Source organism: Dermacentor albipictus, unplaced genomic scaffold (assembly GCF_038994185.2).
Source record: "Dermacentor albipictus isolate Rhodes 1998 colony unplaced genomic scaffold, USDA_Dalb.pri_finalv2 scaffold_15, whole genome shotgun sequence".
Taxonomy (NCBI): Eukaryota; Metazoa; Arthropoda; class Arachnida; order Ixodida; family Ixodidae; genus Dermacentor; species Dermacentor albipictus.
Window position 1 is genome coordinate 12,386,072 of NW_027225569.1, and position 23,338 is coordinate 12,409,409.

Here is a 23,338-nt window from a genome sequence, read left to right on the forward strand (position 1 = left end):
CTTCTCCCCTGCTTAGGTGTCAGCAGACTGCGCTACATAGCTACTGCGGTCCTTCCCCTCCTTCCTTTTTTATTCCTTTATCTATCTGTTCATAGGCACAAAGCTATGTTTATACTTTGAAGCCTAAAACCTTCGGACAATGTTAATAAAAACTAGACGCTAGGAAGAAAAAGAAACAAAACTGCTTGGCGATAAGCGTCACTCCCATGATTCGGTCCATTTCAGTTTCAATCTCTTTGTATTATTACAGTATTGTGTTCCGCAAAGCCCTGGCTAATCATGATGACCAGGAAGTCGAAAGCTTCTATGAAGACGTGGAATCGGCAATGGGTAGAGTGAAAACTAAATACACTATACTAATGGGCGACTTTAATGCCAAGGTACCCTTACAAAAAAAATTGTTGAAAGGTTATTGAAATATCATTGGTCAACGTCAACAAATGACCTTGAAAGATCATTGGGGAATTGTTGAAACATCATTGAGGAAATTGTTGACAAGTGTTGATAATTGGCCCGCGACATTTTGTCGAAACATCATTGTGGCCTCTCAATTTGAAAGATCATTGGCATATCGTTGAAACTATGGTCTATTTCACTCTTGAAAGCCCATTGAAGCAGTGTTGAAGATGTCTTGTTTGTCAATGTTGAAAGCCCATTGGGGTACTGTTGAAATGTGTTCTTTGTCAATGTTGAAAGCCCATTGAAGCATTGTTGAAGCTCAAAACTGAAAGCCCATTGAGGTATTGTTGAAATTTGTTGTTTGTCAATGTTGAAAGCTCATTGAAGCATTGTTGAAGCTCAGTATTGAAAGCCCATTGGGGTATTGTTGAAATGTGTTGTTTGTCAATGTTGAAAGCCCATTGAAGCATTGTTGAAGCTCAAAATTGAAAGCCCATGGAGGTATTGTTGAAATGTGTAGTTCGTCAATATTGAAACCCCATGGAAGAATTGTTGCAGATCTGTTGAACATCAACACAAATTACGTTGAAAGCCCTTTATGCCCCACTGGGTATTTAGCAGTTTAAACCTGCACTTACCTTAAAATACTGCTGAGCTATGTTGCATATAATTACCTTTGATGTCACGGTGGTATGTCTGCTGTGAGAGGATAGGGATAAAATTTAAATACAGGCATTTTGTACCGCAGGCCTCTGTCACCCTGGGCTCAAAAGCATGCTCCTAGATTGCCTGTAATAAACCATATTGTAAAACTGCTAGCAGTACTGTTATGTCACTTTTTTGAATTGTCAGAGTGAATGGTCCTCCGAAAAATCAAGAGTGCTGAACTGATGCAGACAAAAACCATTTTTCTAGGTGAACTGTTTATTTGTAACCACACATCTGTGTAAATGTACAACCATTTGTAGTTTGAGATCAGAAACTTCTTAAAAACTATCGCACAGTACAAACTTCCTGCAGCTTGACACCATAACAAAATTGAATACTGAAGATGTAGTCAGTGTGGCTCTCAAGTAAAACACATTTACCAAAAGAAATAAATTTTAAAAAATAAATGCCTAAATAAATAAATGTACAAGCAGACTGACATGACTGTAAATAAGAACACTAAAAAAAGGTACTTGCTTTCTCTATTAGGTAGCCAGTGGTACTATAACCATGGCACAATTTGCTTGTGCCCACAGCACTCAACTGAGACCTGATATGCAGGGTGGTTATCTTTAAGTTTCATGGAACTTATTGAAGACTGTTGCAGCTAACATAATTCTAGATACAGAGTGCCAAACATTACTTGCATGAGAAACAAGACACCATAGTCAGCTGATTAACAAAAACTCAGTTCCTAATAAAGTTTTTACGAATTGTAGCCGGTAATTTTACAAGGTGTATGCACTTAGAATGAATTTCCAGAATGACACTAGTAACGAGACACATGCCATCAAACTGGCTGTATAAATGCACTGCTGTAGCACTTACTTTTTTTAACAAAACGCACTGTTATGCATCGAAGCACAAAAGTAACCGGAATGCCCATGTATTTCTCTCACATTTATGGGAAAATTTCGAAACTGGTGTCACCTTAGAAATTAATTTCAAGTGAATGTCTTGAAAACTCACTGGCTACAATTTGCAAACTGAAATATGTGCTGTGATGTTATAAGTGAATTAATAAATTTATGACAATCAGTTTAATGTTTTCATTTCTTGTGCTAGTAATGTCCACCTCTGAATAATCCAGCTCAAGAACAAGAAATATGCTACCTGGCAGACAACTTAAATATCTGTAAAACTGAAAAAGGATCACTGTACAATCCTTATATGTTGCTTGAATGGTGTGCGCCAATTTCAGTAAACCTTACATACTTTTGAAACATGGCAATCACAATAAGTGATGCTTATGGGAGCAGTTTATTATGCTGCATTGCTGTTGCATGATCCAGTTGTGTTTTCTGCATGATACCGTTCCTGCACAGGTAATTCCATATCAAGCGACTTATTCATATTAACTGCTTCAGATTTTCATATGAAATAAAGACAGCTATTAGAGATGTGCTGGAATACAGCAAAGTTGCTCCTTGTGCGAGTTCCATTTCAATTTTATTCGCTGCCACAAAAAATAACGAAAGAATTCAGAAGATATGGTTTTATGTAAACATGAAAGGCACATCATCGCCATTACTGGAGATGTTTCGTTGCATATTAAATTTAAGCCGACTTATACCTATTAATTTTACTCATGTATTTTAGATAGCAATAAGCCATTTTTACAAAGTTATGTAAAATGCCGTTTTTACTGAACTCTAAAAATGGCACAGATGCACTTGCAGGCACGCGATTTCATGCCGAATTGACAAGCATTTTTTTTGATACCGCACATATATCTGAAACATTGCCATATGTTTACTAGAGTTCGAAGCTCGTTACCCACTTTTATTTATTTTTGCCAGATATTTTGTAGCATTTTAGGTGACGGTTTAGTTTTCCTGTTCAGCTGAGCTAGAGGACATCAAATGTCCTCTAGCTTTTCATTTTTTTTTCAAATGCTTCAAATACTTTTTTTTCAAATGCACATTGTATTGATCGAGGCCTTCAAATGGTGCGCGTGGAAATACGGTGAAGTGATGAAACTGCCAAAATAGCCAATTTTTCAAATATTTGAATACTTCAATTGCTTTTGGCATTGGCAAAAATGAGTCAAATTGCAATCCGTTAGTTTTTTTTTTCGTTAGAAAATATTCACAGGACAGAAATTAAATACAGAATGGTAGCCCAGCTGACATAGTATAGCAGAAAAATATATGAAGCTCTGAAGGTTCAGCTGATCGCCTGTAAAAAAAAATTCTAATCTTTTGCAAGAAGCTTCATGTTAAAGGAAAAAACAGCCTTCGTAGTTGGCGAAAAAATGTTATACATTATTGGATAGCTCTACATGTCTGCTATGCATGTGTGTTTTTAAATGCAAGAAATTCTTTTTTGAAATTTTGTCAGCACCGACTTTTCTCTAAGGTGCGCACAGCTTGCTGGCCGGGAATGCAGACGACAAAGCCGGCTTCGTATGCAACACAGATGACAGAGAAGCAGTGTTGGGGTCTGCATATTATTGCCAAGGGACACATGCTCCAACGCAACGAGGCTTGTGTTTGGTGTGGGCCAGGCAAACCATACAGCCATTGCACATAAAATATCAATACGAGGTCTGTTAGAAGAGTATCCGACCTTTGGCTGAAGAAAAAAAACTGGCATAACTGAAGCGTTGGAAACTTAATCACCCTCAAAGTAGTCTCCTTGGGAATCCCGCCACTTCTCCCAGCGGTGCTGCCATTGTTAGAAGCATTCCGAGAAGGCCTCTTTCCAAATGGACTTTAGCTCAGCTGTTGTTGCAGCCATAATGTCTTCTATTGTCTGAAATCACGCTTGCTTCAATGGCCCCTTGATTTTGGGAAACAGCCAGAAGTTGCAGGCCGCCATATCAGGAGAGCAAGGGGCCTATCGAACTACAGGAGTCTGGTTTTTCGCCAAAAAAGTCTGAATCAAGTGCGAGAAAAGCATTGTCGTGATGGATGTGCCAATTTCCTGTTGACAACCTCGGTATCTTGCTCCATACAGCATCACATAGGCCATGGAGGACATCCCTGTAGTAGTCTTTAGTGATTGTTTGACCCTGTGGTGTGTATTCGTGGTGTACCACACTGCGGGAGTCAAAGAAAGCAGTCAGCAACACTTTGACGTTGCTGCACACTTAGCAGTCTTTGGTTGGCGACGTGGAATGCTTCCACTGTAACGACTGGGATTTGGTTTCTGGGTCGTAAACATACACCCAAGACTTGTCACAAGTGATTATGGTGTGGAATGCTTCCACTGTAACGACTGGGATTTGGTTTCCGGGTCGTAAACATACACCCAAGACTTGTCACAAGTGATTATGGTGTGGAATGCTTGCGCTGTAACAACTGGGATTTGGTTTCCAGGTCGTAAACATACACCCAAGACTTGTCACTAGTGATTATGGTGTTCATGAAGTTGGGGTCACTGTTTGTGGAATCCAGCATGTCTGTGAGACTTCAACACGAAGTTGCTTTTGCTCCACCATGAGCAGCTTGGGAACGAATTTCGGCGCAACTCTCTTGGCCAAATCTTCGGTGATAATGGAATGTGGATAAAATGTGCTGATGCCCACCTCTTCCGCAATTTCTTGGATAGTTACACTACGGTCCCGCATCACCACGGGGTTCACTTCGGCAATGACCTGGTCATTTCGGCATGTTGATGGCCGACTGGAGCGTGGCTCGCTCTCCACCGATGTGTGGCCGTCTTTATACTGGTTGTACCACTCCTTAATCTGTGTGCTGCTCATAGCATAGTCACCGAAAGCAGTCTGAATCTTCCGGATGGTTTCCACTTGGCTGTCGCCCAGTTTCTGGCAAAATTTGATGCAGTAGCACTGCTCCAGTCGCTCTGCCATTTTCCTTGCAATAAAAAACCGACGAGAGCACTGTACTACCTCATTCAAATGCTGCGTCTCAGCAATTCACGATATTGGCAGGTGGGAAAAAATTCGTGCATGCGCACAAAGGTTCAAGGGCGGCTGATGAAAACGTGCTTGTTTCATATTCATCAGGTGTTCGCAAAAAAAAAGGTCGAATACTTTTCTAACAGACCTCGTACGTAATAAATATGTGAGGGAATCCTGCAGTGCTAAAAGATATGTTCCATGCAGTTTAGAAAAAGAAATATCAGCTATTATTTAGACAGTAAATCCAGAAAGAGCACTGATATTGTTCATACAAAGCATCTTAAAGGGCCTGTCGCATTGCAATGCAACAAAGAGGGAGCAGGACACTTTGTACCCTGCTCCCTGAAGCCCAATGATGATGCAAGTAGAAAACACCTTCATAATTCAGACTGAAAACCTACATGAGTATGAACAAATTCTTGTGGTGTTGTTTGCTACCACTGTTTCAGAGCTGGAACATGCTCACCTATAAAAGTCATATGTGCCATGTTCAGTCTGATGTGGTCAGACACCATTGGCGACCACTTTTTGCGTTCATGTTAAAAAAATAAGAGTTGAGACTGCAGCTGCAGCGCTTGATGTCACCTGCTTTCGTAATGATAAAAAAGGCAGTCAGTTTGTTGAGTAGTTCTTGTGGCTAATATATTAACAACCTTTCCTTCCTAGATGACATGGCTTCATATATTTATGCTGTATGTGTGATCCACAAATGAACATTATAAAAAATAATTTATCACACTTAAAGAATAATAACTTTTTGTTACTTGTCACATGCATAGCAGACATGTACGGCTGTGTAGTGATGGGTGACACATTTTTGTGCCAACCACCAAAGCTAATTTTTTACCTTCAACACGAAGCTTGCAAAAAATTTCAACTTTAGTTTTTTTAGCTGATCAACTGAACCTCCAAGGCTTGAAATATTTTGCAGCTATACCAAGTCAACCAGTCTGATTTTATATTCATTTTGTGCCTTCTGTATTTCCCTACGTTAGAAGAAAATTCAAACTTTGCAAATTTTGGCAGTCACCACTTCAGTCTCTTGACATGAACACCATCTGAATATCTGGATCATACAATTTCCCTTTCAGAAGAAACGTGTATCAGTGGCTTCTAGCTTAGCTGGGCACGAACAATAAATTTTTGCCAAAATTCAAAAAAATTTTTGTGAAGGAAAATAAATGGGGAGCAAGAGTTCGGAGCTTCAACTATATCTGTGATGGCAAAAAAAAAACGCTGGTTGGTTGCCCTGGAATGACTTAAGAGTATGTATGAAAGCAAATTTTCTCGAACATTTTCTCGCTGTACCTACTCAAAATCAAGCAAACTTGAAATGGTTTGCCATAATGGAACAGTTCTTGAGAAAATTGTTGGGTGGTTTGGCATGAAATGACTTGAGATACTTAAAAAATATATTAATAAGGAAACACTATCCTTACTGGAACCATATCAAAAACTAACATAAAAATGTAGTGAACTATAACAAAGCACAGCACTTGTATTCTGGATTGAGCAATCCAATGTGGGCTTCTCAGGAGACTAGCATAATTAACATAAATACCTAATATTAACATGAAAATGTCAAGCCATAGAAAGGCACAACATTTGTATGCTCATTTGAGAAATCCAAATTGGGTCCTTCAGGAGACTAACATAAAACATAAGAATGTCGAGAGTTACAAGAGCACAACACTTGTGTTTTGGTTTGAGCTGTCCAACTTGGGCTCTTCAGAGGTGAAGGGGCAGGGGCAGTTGCTTCAGGGGCAGGGTCCCATGCGAGAAGCGAGGCCAGAGTTCTTTACATAGGGCATGTTGGTACCAGGAAATTTGCGACACGTGAAACCTGCAAAAACAAGCCAGAACAAGTTTTAAAAAGCAACTTCCACATGCAAAATAATGGCATGCAATATGCCCTCGTTATAATGAAATTGATTTATGTATTTGTGTTGCTTTATTCCAATTTTCCACGGGTACAGCTTTACAGCATGACTATTTAAATTTATTTAGTGTGGCACAGGACTCCACTAAGTGTCAAATGCAGGAAAGGGCAAAGAGGAACAAAACACTGTAGCAATATAACTTTATGAATATCTTCAATGTCAAAGATGTGAACTTCGCTTGCTGAGAAACAAAATGGTGAAAAAAATTCATGTCGTTCATAAATAAACCTGAACTGACAACTAAAATTATTTCTTGTAACTTCATAATTAAAATGTGCAGCACTTCACTGCTTTTCCATGCTCCAAATACAATAGTGTCATGTCACTAGAATTGAGTGTAGCTTCATTTGATGTTAGGTTTCCTGAGTTCACATGCAATCGGAACGTACTTCTCGCCTTACAATGACTTAGGACTTTCTACATTAAAGAAGACACTGCTTACAGCGAAGTATGTTTTCTGCCTCAACGACTGAATTACTGTTATAATGAGGATTCCGTGTAGTTGTGCACCAAGCTGCTTAGCATGACACATGCAGAATGTGACAGATACGAAGAAATGCTGTCTTTTAAGAGCCATATGCCATAGGACTGACTTCTTTAACCCTTTTAGAGTTCACTGCCATACATCTGTGGCTGTGACGGAACATTCTGAAAAAAATTGCCTTTTCAGAACAAAGTGTTGCCTAGCATCCCACTGGAGGTGCTGCAACCTTCTGAGACTTCTAGAAAATATTCTTATAGTGCTGTCGCTCCTTGGGTTTCTCCCAAACTGATTTTTCACTTAGCTCCTTGGTGTCTGTCATTGCACTAATTTGGGAGTGTTGCCACAAGTTTTTGTAAGTTTCATTACACAAAAAACTACGCTGCTTTATCCTGCATAAAAAATAAAACATGTAAAACTGCAAATACTGAAATGGTATTGCCACTTTATTGTTATTTAAAAAAAAATTTACAAGTTTATTTTCTCGGAAAGTCGACCTGAAGAACTTAAATCTGCAATAAAAATATTAAGGATGCGCGAAAAGTTATTTCTGAGACTGAACCAAATAATGCCAGAAGCAAATCAATTATTGGATAGCTTCTGAATAATGAACAGCTGATATCACAATTAATGTAAGATGAGGTTCACATACTAGTATTCTTAAAGCTAGCAAGTTTTTGTCATTGTTATGTTATGAAGAGCTGTTTATTAAAAGCACAAATGGAGCAGCAAAAAGTTTCTTCACATGCACAGGACTCTTCAGTAAGCATAAATGATTGCTGTACAGCCTCTAAAGTACAGCTACTTTAGTAACCTAGCCTGGTCTGCTATTCTTACAAGTTCTTACGTTTTATGTCTATACTATGTTATTGGAGGTGAAAATTTACCGTACTTTGGCTCAAATTTCATGTTTTATTGGTGTTTCAAAATATTAGAATAATACCCCTGTCACACTGGGAGTTTTAATGTCATTCGAATCGAATGGCATTCGATGCAACGAATGTCATTCGCCCCCCGGAGCTGCTACACTCGAAAAATTAATGTCATTCGGTGGCGATATCAATGGCGATGATTCCGAAAAAAACGTCGCAACTAAAGTAGAACGAGGCAGGTTTAAAGTGCTTGCATAAGCATTCCATAACTTTAAATATATTTTTGGAACGTCACTTCACTGAAAAAAAAATATTTTAGTAATGCGTATAAAAAAAGTTGTTCTATTTCAGACTATGTGGCCACTATAAGCCAAAACAAGGCTTAGCCACCTGAGTAGCCGATAAATTGAAAACAAGCAAAATGGCTGACATGTCGACGCTGGACGACGACGCTAAGTTGCAGGAGGTGAAGCGATAAGTTGCTGCGTACTTTGCATTACGAGCAAGGCGTAATAATCAGAGGAAGCGATTAGACGTTCTATGACCGATGAGCAGAGTGGCGGCGGCATGGACGGCGGCCAGACGCTACTGAGCTGGAGAGTAACAACATTTTGCGACAGCCTGCCGCACAAATTTTGTCTCTTTAGAGTAACAAGTCCATGAAAACACGCAAACGTTATTGTTTCTATACGAGTACGGTTTTCAATTTGCAAATACTGTGTCCTGTTTTGCTTTGTTTCTGGGGTTGAGAGTACACATTCGCTCCGAGTGCGAAGCCGAATGAGTTTCTCGAACTCATTCGATTGCCGAAGTCATTCGGTGCTAATGACATTAAATATCGCTGTGTAGCAACCGGAAAATGTTATTCGATGCTAATGCCATTCGGTTCGAATGACATTAAAACTCCCAGTGTGACAGGGGTATAATACTCACATTTACAAATAGTGACCATTCAAAGACTAAATTGAATAGGACACTATTCAATTCGAAAGTTTTGAGTATGTGCACACCACAAAAGATATATAACTCCTAAATTAGAGGCATATTTCTCCCCAAAATGTGATCCTCAACGGGCTAAACAAGAGCGACAGAAAAGCCCATTCATCTTTTTGATAAATTTAAGCCCATAATCTACTTGGCAATGGTTCATAACCCTGTTATAACCCTGTTAACAGGTAGGTGAAGTAAGGAAGCAGGAAACAATTCTAATAATTTCAGAATGGGAGTAGTGGACATGTCCGATGGTCTGTAAGAAGCTTTATACATTAGGCCCCAAGAGCCTATTCTCCATTTATTGAAGTATATGGGGAAAAGCCACATATTTTTTTCATATCTTAGAATGCAAAGTGATAAAGTGCATGTTAATAAATACGAGTCATAGGTTAGGTGCTTAGAATAAGTAAGCATCCACTAAACATAGTACTGTTGACAGTGAAGCTGGCAACTCTGTCCCTGTTGTTTCTTTGATTGAAACTACCAAAAGAAAATTGCCACACCACTCAGGTTCCCTCTGCTGAAAGGTTTCTGTGTCGGATCACAGGGACCTCCTTCAAGATAGGAGCAACTTTGATTTGATGTGGTCTGTTAAAATTGGTGAAACTACTGTTTCACATCTCAGAACATGGAGAGCTGTTTTGATTTCTATTTGGTGAACGTGCTCCTGCTCGAGCTGAGCAGTAACCACACTTGAGCATAGTTTCTCCACAATTCGTGTATTAGAATAACACTTTCAGGCTACTTAACCATGTCCTCCATGCCAAAAGATTTGGAGCGTGCTTCACAGACAACTATTCCTTGCAATGACAGCCAAGTAGCACTGCTAATGCACAAATGCAGCTCATTTTATTTGGTGGAGATGTTAAAACTTTCAGCAGTGAAGGCAGCTTTTAAATTTTAGAAGCATTTGAGTATGGCGGCATTAGGCACTTAAGATCATATGAACAGTCATTCCAAATGGTAGGCTATTGTAGCACACAACTGCACACACGGGCTACATGAAAGTCGTTTGTTATGCCAATGGCAAGTTCATAATTTTAGAAAAAAAATGTGAATGTAAAAATGCAACCGGAAAGGATATATGGTACTTGCCTATAACAGCACTGACCCTGATGGGGTCAAGAGCCTCTGTTGCCTCTTGGTGTTATTTCCAAAGCCCAAATGGCCCATGAGCTCCTCCTCTGTGAACACATGGTGAAGCAAGGCCCTTGCAAACTTTCCTGGTCCACCATGGCAGGCCATAGTAAGCTGGGCCAGGATAACCTTCTGAATGTGCACTCTTACAGCCTATGTGAACCTGCATGTTTAAGTAAATGTTAGCAAAACAGTTTTAAGCCTTTCAAGTACATTCACACAACAGCCCAACTGCAAATAAATTACAAAAGTACCTGTTGCAAATCTAGAACGCTAAACTTGACTTCTTACAAGCTTCTGATGCTGTCTGGATGCCACGTTTCAAAAAAAACAATCCAGCACAAAGAAGAATAATAAACCAAAGTATCCAAACATCTATTACTTGAAAAAGGGGAGTACCAGCGAAACACAAATGACACGCACACAAGGAAACGGCATTAGACATGGACGGACATTGGGACGGACCAGCGTTCGTCCCTGTCTAACGCCTTTTCCATGTGTGCGCGTCCTTTGTTTTGCTGATACCCCCCCTTATCAAGTTCATCATGCACCAACTGGCCCAAGAGCTTGCGTTAATGCACATCTAGTACTATTTATTGTGATTACCATTCTTGGTATACTTCATATTTTCAGGTGTTTGTCTCGATTGTCCCATCCATTTGTGCGAATATGTAGCCCATGGTCTAATGGGGAGATTGGGCTGCTATGTTTAGGGAAGAGTTCAATATCAACCGTTGGAACAGCTTAGGTGACTGGGTATGCGACCCTGGGCATATGCCACTTTTCAATGTATTTCTTTCACGCTATCTTGAGCATATGCTGCTGCTTGTGTTGGCAAGCAGCATTAGGAGCTCGAAGTGGGACATGATTGTCGATCATTACTAAGATTACCACTACACATCAGGTTCACTTGCTGTGCTCCAGAAGTAATGCGAGATTCCACTCCACTGTATGAAATGTACATAAGCCGCAAGGACAGTAAATTAAATTAAATCTCAATTAAATTAATCTACTCGCAACGCACAGGCTGCACAAGATCACGGAGTGAACTCAGAAGTTTGTGGACAGTCAGTTGATGTCCATGTCAGGGACCTCTAGGGAGAATCGGTCATTTCCTCGATGTGCATCATCGTGCCGTCACACATTGTATTACAATTCTGTCTCGTTGTACCACTAATAGTCATCACGTATCACAGAATTCAAAATATAAATAGACACTTATATCTACTGTTTATTTAATCTTTACGGAAAATACTTTGAGCATGAGTTTTTGCAGAGATCATGAATTCTACCGCTTAAAGGAGCACTAAAGTAAAATTAAATTAATTAAATTTCGGCGTTTTAAGTGCCAAAACGACAATCTGATGTTTAAGCTTGTTTCACATGCAAGCGATTCAGCGAATGGAGCGACCAGCGGCGCGGCACTGCGAAGCTTTTCGCGAAGTTTCGTTTCACATGCATTGCCGCCGCGCATTTTCCGCTGCTGCGAATAGCAATGTTGCTGGCAACCCAAGTTGTAAAATACTTGAAATCCACGATGTGACAATGAGATGTTAGCACAAAGATTTTGCAGCGATACTCAGAAAATTGAACGTTGAGCTTTATTTTCTCTAATAATCAAGCAATTACCAAGAAATTTACAGAAATAGATATTTAAAATGATGCTTTATTTTAAATTAATTTAGGGTGTCATTAGTGTCCCCTTAATACAAAACAAGGAATGCACTTAGCTGCGTAATAGGTTAACATGCATCACTGGTTCTCATTAAGGTAGGATTATCAGTATAGCAATGGGCATGCACTGGCTGCTCCAGAGGGGAGCCCTGCCACTTCACCTCAACCTCCCAATTTCCAATTTTTTTTATGAGCAGTGATGCAATTTCTGTATCCTAACGAGGCATAATGCCAAGGAGATTCATGCTATGCTGGCTAAAGTATGTGGTGACCGGCACTTCACACCGTCCAGCTCAGCATCAATCGTTTTGGAATTTGGCCCTTGAAATGCAGAAAGCCCTGATCACTGCTCGTTCTTCACCCAACTTTCTCAAAGGGTGCTGCTGTTCTGGTTTGATACCTCTAGCAGTGCACTGCTGCATGACATAGGTCGTACCTTCGTTCTGGTAAAACTAGAAAGATGTGCACTCACGTAGACCACTAATGTCCACACTAAGTTTCTGAACGCCCCTCTCATATCAGGCATATACCCTGAAGAAGGCACATTCTATCTTTAATATGTTCACAAGTGACATTGAAATTCACTCCCAGTCCCGGTGCAGTTGCAGTCTTTCAGCTGAGTGCTTAAAGGCACTGTCTCCTAATGAAGGCACTCTGCACCAATTGATCACTGGAGCAAATGCCTTGCAGTTGCATCAGCAATGTTGTTTTTTCTGCTTCCTGCAATACATTTTCACTGCATCACTGTATTTGATCATGGTGACGCTACAGAATGGATGGCCAAAGAATTCACCTTTAGCATTCCAGCTTGGGTGTCTCTTAGCTCATTTTGAATCTGAAAAAGGTGTCAGTATTAAAATGTGAAGCCATGATGCAGCAAAAGCAACAATCAAAAGAGCTACATGGACCATTAGGCTGACATAAATGGACGGATACAAATGACTAGTCATTGAATACACTAAAGTGTGGCCGCTCTTGCCAATGGAAGTGTGAGCTTGTCAAATAATTTATTTCACATCCCTCTATTATTTTAAAAATTATTTCCATGCATCTACTGAACTGTTATGGCCACATATTAAAGGCAGCTCCTTCATATAAAACCAGAGTGTTGCATTCTTTTACTCCCCGTCTACCTGATGCTACTGAAGTTTTGCTTACTCTCAAAGAAAGAATTTCACAGAACTGCTCTTTCGACAATGCATTATTCCAAGCTTGCAAAGCGTTGTCATTTAGTTCACAACTATGCGCTCCCCTTTCAATCTGTTCACTCTTTTGTGCTCGGATTCAAAGCAAAAATAGCTTTTCGACATAACTAGCTACTTCTATGGTCACAAGAAACAATGCTAATTATTGATGTTTATGTTGCCGATAACGTATACATGCCGCCTCGAAACACAGTGGGACGACAAGGCAGATATGCCAGGCATCTCGTTCCTTTACTGATTTTAAAATTTTGTTAAATCAATCACTTACTGAAGTGCGAAAAGCTGCAATTTCTCGAAATTACATTATTTTGAATGTTCTAGGACCTGGAGTGCCATGAAATCTGCCTTTCCGTGAATGCTAAGAGCGCCTACGCGAAGCCGTTTGGGCGAAGCACTCGATGGCGTCGAACGAAGATGAAAAAAGAAAGCTGAATGCGCGCGAACTGGTGGAAAACAAAACACACGCGGTTGGCAAGGCGTATAACTCGATGATTTCGCAGCAATCTGTGGCATCCCCCTCTATTGTATCTCACGTATCGCATAGAATCACATGTACACCCTTCAAATTCTTTATTATTATTGCGCGACAGCCTCCTGTGTTTTCCGATAGCGCGAACATCGGCCGCACGGCGTGTCTGATAGTGACGTTGAAGCACCGCGGAGTCACTCGATCCTGAAGGAAACAGCGCAACAGAATACATTTTCGCTGATCCCACCGCCCCCCCCCCCTCCGTTGCTACAGGTCACTCATACGCCTTGTACTAGCGTGGCGCAAACGAAATACCTTCCGATTACAGTACAGATCGGATGGTTTCACGTCGCATTGTTTCGCGCTCATTAATAAGGCTAACTCAATCGGTGCTCGAACACCGTATCAGAAATCATGGCGTACAACATGCCCTGTTTTAGCTGGCACCACATAGCTGCCTTACGTCACCACAAGCGGAGTGCAAAGTTAAACCAGGACAAAGCTCCATGTTATATACCACGAATCTAGTGCTGTACAACCAATTCTGGCAGCGGAAGGATAGTACTAGGAATGAAAACTAGAAAAGAGGCGCGCGGAAGACACGCACAAGCGCTGAAATAATTCCCGCGCTTCCGTTCACCGCGTCGATCGCAATGCACAAACAAGGGAAATTCGAAACACTCACTCACCGTTAATGTCGCCGAGTCGGAGGCGATCATGGCGATCTTCGAGGCAACAAGCCCATAAAAAGCGAGCAACACGCAGGAATATTCCAAAGATGTCACAGCGAAGCACACAAAGAACGCAGAACAGCAGGAAGCTTTCAAGCGAACAGCGTACACGAACTCGCCGGAATGCTCCAAGCATCAACACCGCAAACGCGCAATCATACATGTACACTCATACAAATACATGCTTATATTATCATAAATTGTACTATTTGATAACAAATTCTGTGATGTCATGTTATTACAGAACAATTGTTGCGCTTTGCATGTGTATGAAAGTTTTTTGCTTCACTTCTTTGATGAACTACTTTCTTTAGCGCAGTAACGCGGTGCACCGGCCGGAGCTAATGGAGTGCGCGGGAAAAGGCGCCAAATTCAAACGTCGCAAACGCCGTGCTAATTCTTGCGCGCACAGTTTTCGTCGTTTGGATTTTTTAGAAGAAGTAATGCGTGCCGCAACCATGCGAATTGAACTATTCACCACAAAAGTACAGAAACGTTGCTATTTGTGCTTCTTATTTCGACGTCATGGCAAACTGCAGGCGGTCTGTCGTCCCATTCTTTAAACATTTGTGCGTGTGCCTCTGCGCTGTGCGAGTTGTCACCGAGAACGTATAGCAGCGCAGATTGTGCTTGTGGGCCGAGCACATTCCCAACACATTCGCCAGCACTCCGTCTAGGTCACAGAAAAGAATTTGGCCTCCATGTGAAATATGAGCACCATGTTGTACATATCCGCCAAGCTTTTCGTTTCGTTCTGTAGCGCGCTAACAGGTAACATCTAAGCGAAACGCACTCTGTAAAAACGATGTTCACTGCTTTCTCCGCCGCACCCGCCATGGTGGCATAGTGGCTGAGGTGTTGCGCTACTAACCCGAGTGCTTGAGATCTAATGCCGACCGCGGCGGCTGCATTTCGATGGGGCTGAAATGCAAAAACGCCCGTGTGCTGTGCGTTTGGTGCAGGTTAAAGGACCCCAGATGGTCAAAATAAATATGGAGTTTCTTACTACAGTGCGGCTCATAATCAAAGCGTGGTTTTGGCCCGTCAAACCCCAGACTTGAATTTTCTTAACGTTCCCCGCCACCTTGACCATATTTAACATGGAGGCATGCAATGCCGTTTCTTAACACTCAGCCAGGGCACTGGCCCCTTATAATGACGCTGATAGAAATGCAGGATGCGTCCAATCATCGGTTGTTCATCACTGCTTGTAGCGACGTTTGTCTTCTCAAACTGTGTGTGTGTGTATATATATATATATATATATATATATATATACATATATATATATATATATATATATATATATATATATATATATATATATATATGCAGGGTGTTTCTGCTAACTTTAGGCCGAGTGTAAACTCTATGCCCTCTATGACGACGCGACTAAATGCATGTTGCTCCCTTTGGTATGTAGCGTGTCGCGCTATTTCTATATATTGCTTAATTAGCTAATTAGTCAAGAATAATTAACTAACTTCTGTAGCAAGAAAGTTAGGAAAGAAATTCCAATTAGAAAGTTGCAGAGCAGTCGGCAACACGTCCGAATAAGCAGTTTCTGTCTTTCTATCTGTTAAGTATTAGTGTTTTTCAGCTTACTGCGGATGCTCGCGAAATACAAAAAGCACCACGTGACATGCCCGCCTGCGAGTCATGATTGCACTGCTCCTAAGCCTTCTGCGCACAAACGAAAACATACCATTTAACCGGTGTGAACACCCGTCTGCCGCCATCATGAACCGCAGCGAGGGAAGCACGTCGCTGGCGATCAATACCACAGCCAAAGCCTTCGTCACTGCCCTGTCGCCTTTTAAGCGGCAACACACCCTGCTCGATGCTATGCTCGTTTGGGAGCGCTGCACGCACGGCGCGCAAGCGGGTATGTCAGGTGATATTTTTTTGTATTTCTCGGGCATCCGCAGTAAGCTGAAAAACACTAACACTTAATAGATAGAAAGTTGGAAATTTCCTAATCGGACGTTTTGCAAAGTGCTCTAGAACTTTCTAATTGGAATTTTTCGCCTTTGTTCATTCAGAATGGCTAATTTTCTTGACTAATTAGCTACTTAGGAAAAATACAAGAATAGCGTGACACGTACAAGAGTGAGCAACATGCATTTGGTCGCATCGTCTTATGGTGCATCGGCATATTTTTAAACTCTGAGTAAAGTTAGCTGAAACACGTGTATATACGTCTATGGTTCAAGTAACGTGAAACAACACCCTGTATATATGCAATGGTGATCAAGTGATCAGTAAAGCAACATATATGTACAAAAGACGCACACATACATATGTGCGTGTGTTTTTAACATGTACTTCGAAACTCAATATTGCTCGTGACTCAGTGTTATTCAACAATAAGTTAACAGCATTTAGTCAACGACTTTATTGTTGGAAACTACTCAACAATGGTTCAATACTCAATACTTTTCAACAATATGTCAAGAGAATTTAGTCAACGACTTTATTGTTGAAAACTACTCAACATTAGCTCAATAATACTCAATACTATTCAACAATATATCAACAGAATGTAGTCAACGACTTTATTGTTGGAAACTACTCAACAATGGCTCAATAATACTCAATACTATTCAACAATATATCAAGAGAATTTAGTCAACGACTTTATTGTTGAAAACTACTCAACAATGGCTCAATAATACTCAATACTATTCAACACTATACCAACAGAATTTAGTCAACGACTTTTTTGTTGTGAACTGCCCAACAACTTTACTGTTGAATTAGTGCTCTGTGGTTTCAATAATAATTGAGGTATTGTTGAAAGGCTATTGAGTCAATAGTTCGTCAACAATATGCCAACAACATTTCAACAGTCATTTTCATAAGGGTATGCAAGAAGCAGGCTGGAGACAAGGCAGTGGGCGAATATGGCATAGGCACTAGGAATAGCAGGGGAGAGTTATTAGTAGAGTTTGCGGAACAGAATAATATGAGGATAATGAATACCCTCTTCCGCAAGCAGGATAGCCGAAAGTGGACGTGGAGGAGCCCGAACGGCGAGACTAGAAATGAAATAGACTTCATACTCTGCGCTAACCCTGGCATCATACAAGATGTGGACGTACTCGGCAAGGTGCGATGCAGTGACCACAGGATGGTAAGAACTCGAATTAGCCTAGACCAGAGGAGGGAACGGAAGAAACTGGTACATAGGAAGCCGATTAATGAGTTAGCGGTAAGAGGGAAAATAGAGGAATTCCAGATCAAACTACAGAACAGGTATTCAGCTTTAACTCAGGAAGAGGACCTTAGTGTTGAAGCAATGAACGACAATCTTGTGGGCCTCATTAAGGAGTGTGCAATGGAAGTCGGTGGTAACTCCGTTAGGCAGGATACCAGCAAACTATCGCAGGAGACGAAAAGATCTGATCAAGAAACGCCAATGTATGAAAGCATCTAACCCTACAGCTAGAATAGAACTGGCAGAACTTTCGAAGTTAATCAACAAGCGTAAGACAGCTGACATAAGGAAGTATAATATGGATAGAATTGAACATGCTCTCAGGAATGGAGGAAGCCTAAAAACAGTGAAGAAGAAACAAGGAATTGGCAAGAATCAGATGTATGCGTTAAGAGACAAAGCCGGCAATATCATTACGAATATGGATGAGATAGTTCAAGTGGCTGAGGAGTTCTATAGAGATTTATACAGTACCAGTGGCCCTCACGACGATAATGGAAGAGAAAATAGTCTAGAGGAATTCGAAATACCGAAGGTAACGCCGGAAGAAGTAAAGAAAGCCTTAGGTGATATGCAAAGGGGGAAGGCAGCTGGGGAGGATCAGGTAACAGCAGATTTGTTGAAGGATGGTGGACAGATTGTTCTAGAGAAACTGGCCACCCTGTATACGCAATGCCTCATGACCTCGAGCGTACCAGAATCATGGAAGAACGCTAACATAATCCTAATCCATAAGAAAGGGGACGCCAAAGACTTGAAAAATTATAGACCGATCAGTTTACTGTCCGTTGCCTACAAAGTATTTACTAAGGTAATTACAAATAGAATCAGGAACACCTTAGACTTCTGTCAACCAAAGGACCAGGCAGGAGTCCGTAAAGGCTACTCAACAATAGACCTTATTCACACTATCAATCATGTGATAGAGAAATGTGCAGAATATAACCAACCCTTATATATAGCTTTCATTGACTACGAGAAAGCGTTTGATTCAGTCGAAACCTCAGCAGTCATGGAGGCATTAAGGAATCAGGGTGGAGATGAGCCATATGTAAAAATACTGGAAGATATCTATAGCGGCTCCACAGCCACCGTAGTCCTCCATAAAGCAAGCAACAAAATCCCAATAAAGAAAGGCGTCAGGCAGGGAGATACGATATCTCCAATGCTATTCACAGCGTGTTTACAGGGGGTATTCAGAGACCTGGATTGGGAAGAATTGGGGATAAAAGTTAATGGAGAATACCTTAGTAACTTGCGATTCGCTGATGATATTGCCTTGCTTAGTAACTCAGGGGACCAATTGCAATGCATGCTCACTGACCTGGAGAGGCAAAGCAGAAGAGTGGGCCTAAAAATTAATCTGCAGAAAACTAAAGTAATGCTTAACAGTCTCGGGAGAGAACAGCAATTTACAATAGGCAGCGAGGCACTGGAAGTCGTAAGGGAATACATCTACTTAGGGCAGGTAGTGACGGCGGATCCGGATCATGAGACGGAAATAATCAGAAGAATAAGAATGGGCTGGGGTGCGTTTGGCAGGCATTCCCAAATCATGAACAGCAGGTTGCCATTATCCCTCAAGAGAAAAGTATATAATAGCTGTGCCTTACCAGTACTCACCTACGGGGCAGAAACCTGGAGGCTTACGAAAAGGGTTCTACTCAAATTGAGGACGACACAACGAGCTATGGAAAGAAGAATGATAGGTGTAACGTTAAGGGATAAGAAAAGAGCAGATTGGGTGAGGGAACAAACGCGAGTTAATGACATCTTAGTTGAAATCAAGAAAAAGAAATGGGCATGGGCAGGACATGTAATGAGGAGGGGAGATAACCGATGGTCATTAAGGGTCACGGACTGGATCCCAAGGGAAGGGAAGCGTAGCAGGGGGCGGCAGAAAGTTAGGTGGGCGGATGAGATTAAGAAGTTTGCAGGCGCGGCATGGCCAGAATTAGTACATGACCGGGGTTGTTGGAGAAGCATGGGAGAGGCCTTTGCCCTGCAGTGGGCGCAACCAGGCTGCTGCTGCTGATGATGATGATGTTCCACCTCTTCAGTCAGCACTGCCGTCAGAAGCCACCGACCGAGACGGTTCATAGGCGCTGCCAACGGGGAGGGAGTCCCCCCCCACCCCCCCTCACGGCTATGCGGAATCATACCCCCCTCCCCCGCCCACACACCTAAAACGGCATTGCCACAGTTTCGTCGCCCACATCACTTAAGGTTTCTTTTCTGTTGCCTCCACCTTTTCAATTAAAATTTTATTGTGGCTAGTAGCTTACGGCATCATTGTTGGTGCGGAGGCGCAGGCTTTTAATATATGCTTTCGCTTCATTTCCGCGAATCCTACCAATAGGAGGTCAAGCGCATTAGAAGCACTAACGGTGGCTGCCTCTTACGTATTTTCTCACTTCAACATTGTTTTAACGTTACACTGCAAACACCATGCACAGTTACAATATTGCTGCCAAACCGACCCGACGCAGAAATCCTGACCTGACCTTGCCCACACATCGGAACCTCATTAACGAGAACATGGATGGGGCACCTGTTATGGCTGTGATTGACACTGGCGTGCACGTATGCGTGATGAATGCTCTGCTTCGGAACCGTCCTCACTCCTGCCCCGTCGCCAGTGGTCCAAGTCGACGAGGGTGGAACACCATCCGTTATTGGCATGTGTCCGGCTCGCGTGAGTGTCGCCGGACATCATACTTCTGTTTTATGTCCTAGAGCAATGGGGGGGCCTCGTGACCTCATCCTGTGCCTTGACTATCTGTCTACACATTCCACTTTAGATAGACTGTTCTACTGGAGTTTTGCTACTCGCTCTATTAAATATACACACATGACCAATTTTGTTATATTTTTGAAAGAGATGAAGCCAATTGAAAATTATCTCTCATCGAAACGTGGGAGACTAAGTTCGTCTCCGAAGACCTGGAGCACCAAGGATGCCTCGTTGCCAGAGCCAATGAGGATACCTCCCACCTGGAGTCAGGCACGTACCCAGGACTTTTTTTCGAGGGGGGGGGCAACACCTCCATCATCATCATCATCATCATCATCATCATCATCATCATCATCATCATCATCATCACCACCATCATCATCATCACCATCATCATCATCAGCCTGCTTTATGCCCACTGCAGGACGAAGGCCTCTCCCTGCGATCTCCATTACCCCTGTCCTGCGCCAACCCATTCCAACAAGCACCCGCGAATTTCCTAATTTCATCGCTACACCTAGTGTTTTGTCGTCCTCGACTGCGTTTTCCTTCTCTTGCTACCCATTCTGTCACCCTAATGGTCCAACGCTTATCTAACCGGCGCATTACATGACCTGCCCAGCTACATTTTTTCCACTTGATGCCAATTAGAATATCGTCTATACCAGTTCGCTTTCTGATCTAAACCGCTCTCTTTCTCTTTCTTAACGTTATGCCTAGCAATCTTCCTTTGATCGCTTTTTGCGCGGTCCTTAACTTGCTCTGAAGTCTCTGCCCCATATGTCAGCACTGGCAAAATGCACTGAGTGCAAACGTTACTTTTCAGTAATAATGGTAAGCTTCCAGTCTGGAGCTGGCAATGTCTGCCGTATGCGCTCCAACCTATTTTTATTCTGTGATTTTCCTTCTCATGATCAGGGATCCCTGCGATTAATTGACCTAGGCAAACGTATCCATTGCAGTAGCACTCTGCAGATTTCGCGATAACCTGATTGATGACATGGATGTGATCCATTGTAAAGTATCTCTTCCTGAAGCCAGCCTGTTCCCTTGGTTGACAAAATCCAGTGTTCCCTTTATTCTATTGGAGATTATTTTGGTAAATATTATATAATACTGGGAGCAAGCTAATGGTCCTGTAATTTTTCAATTCTTTAACGTCTCCTTTTTTGTGGATTAGTATAATGTCCGCATTCTTCCAGTTTTCTGGGACCCTTCCAGTCGATAGACACTTCGTATAAAGAGCCGCCAGTTTTCCAAGCATTATGTCTCCTCCATCTTTGATTAAGTCGACTGTTATTCCACCTTCTCCTCCCGATCTTCATCGTTTCATGTCTTGCAGGGCCCTTCTGACCTCATCGCTAGTTATAGAAGTTTCTGTATCCTGTTCATTACTGTTTCTAAGTGAACTATCATGGCTCCTCTGGGTACTGTATACAGGTCAGCTTAGAATTTTTCCGCTGCTTTTACTATATCTTCGAGATTGCTGATGATATTATCCTTCTTAGCTTTTAGTCCATACATCATGGTTTGTCCTATGCCAGGTTTCTTTTTTACTGATTTCAGGCTGCGTTCATTTTTTACGGCTTCTTCAATCTTTCTCATGTTATAGTTTCGAATATGTTATTTCCGCCTTGTTGATCAGTTTTTACAGTTCCGCGAATTGCGTAACGCTGTGCGGCCGCCATTCCCATCCAACAGCGTAGAGCCCAGGACTCTGCGATTCTAGACGTACTGCGCTCACCGCGAAAGGTTAGAAAAACACCCACATAAGCACAGCAGAGAAGTGGCTACTGAGGCGGTTCTACCGATAACTGTAGAAGCGTCTTTCAAAACAAGTAATTGTTCTCCACTTCCGGCGGCGTTTTCTCTACTTCCTTTTTAAATAAGAAGGTGTTGATCCATAAATATTCTCATAAACAACGGTTAACTTTTTTTTTATTCGCTTTTGCTTGCAGTTTGGTTGTTGCCTTGGCTCTCTCCCTTAGTAGATCGCTTGATTTCTCAACTCCTTGCTATTTTTGTTTCCAGTTGCCAATTTTGCAGGAAAAGTGCTATCCAATTAGGGAAAAACAGACGAGGTAACGGGCGACAGTCATCTTGCTTATGGGTTTAAGGTTATTGCAGGGTTTCATGATGGACTCTCTTTCACAATATGTTATTTCCCACCTTATCTTACCCATATCACGTGTAGATGGTTCCGGGCATCTGCCAGCGTCGCGGTGAGCCGTAACTCAAGGAAATAATGAAGCAAAGGGAAAAGTTCAACGCAATTGGCGTTTTCTCCGGCCGCAACTCGTTCCATGAGAGTACAGACCAGCTGAGTAACAGCCGCATCCCTCTCCTGGTCCCAGGATCAGCCTAAACAAAGAAGGTTGAACTAACAAAAGCAACAGCTATGGGCGTGACGGTTGAATAGATGGTGACAACTGAACGCATCTCGAGTTAATCGCGCGGGTGCGGAATCTATGAGAAAACTGTCCTTCACTTACAAGAGAGGCCGATAACCACCGCCATCTAAAAGGAGTGAACAAGGCAGCATAATGCTGACCGATGAACAGCTGCCAAGTGTCAACATTGATCTGGCGGCGCTTTAGGAATGTGTGAGGAGTGGTGGCGTGGGTGGGGAGGGGGGGGGGGTATGTCACTTGATTTCGGAGGGGGCCCGGGCCCCCCCGGGCCCCCCCCCTGGGTACGTGCCTGCCTGGAGTAAAACTGGTGCTTACCACGGGATACTGTCAATGCCCGTCTAGCGGCAATCAATTTCATCGAGAGTGTCGCGTATATACAGGAAATATATCCTGGCTAGAGCGAGCCTCCTGAGTCGGTGGCTATACTCAATAAATTGATCAAGCTGAAGCGATTTTAATATTCAGTGTTAGCCAAAGTGTGGTTCACGTATATATATGAGAA

At 42.0% G+C, this 23,338-nt stretch overlaps 1 long non-coding RNA gene across 1 annotated transcript; it reads right to left on the reverse strand.

Annotated features, from left to right (window-relative positions):
- Window positions 1-922: 922 nt before the first annotated feature.
- LOC135916413 (uncharacterized) lies at window positions 923-14,593 on the reverse strand. Its single transcript, XR_010568929.2, has 4 exons — window positions 14,433-14,593; window positions 12,863-12,904; window positions 10,354-10,558; window positions 923-6,815 (listed from the first exon to the last, which is right to left on the reverse strand). It is a non-coding gene; the product is annotated as an uncharacterized lncRNA (long non-coding RNA).
- Between the last annotated feature and the right edge of the window lie 8,745 nt (window positions 14,594-23,338).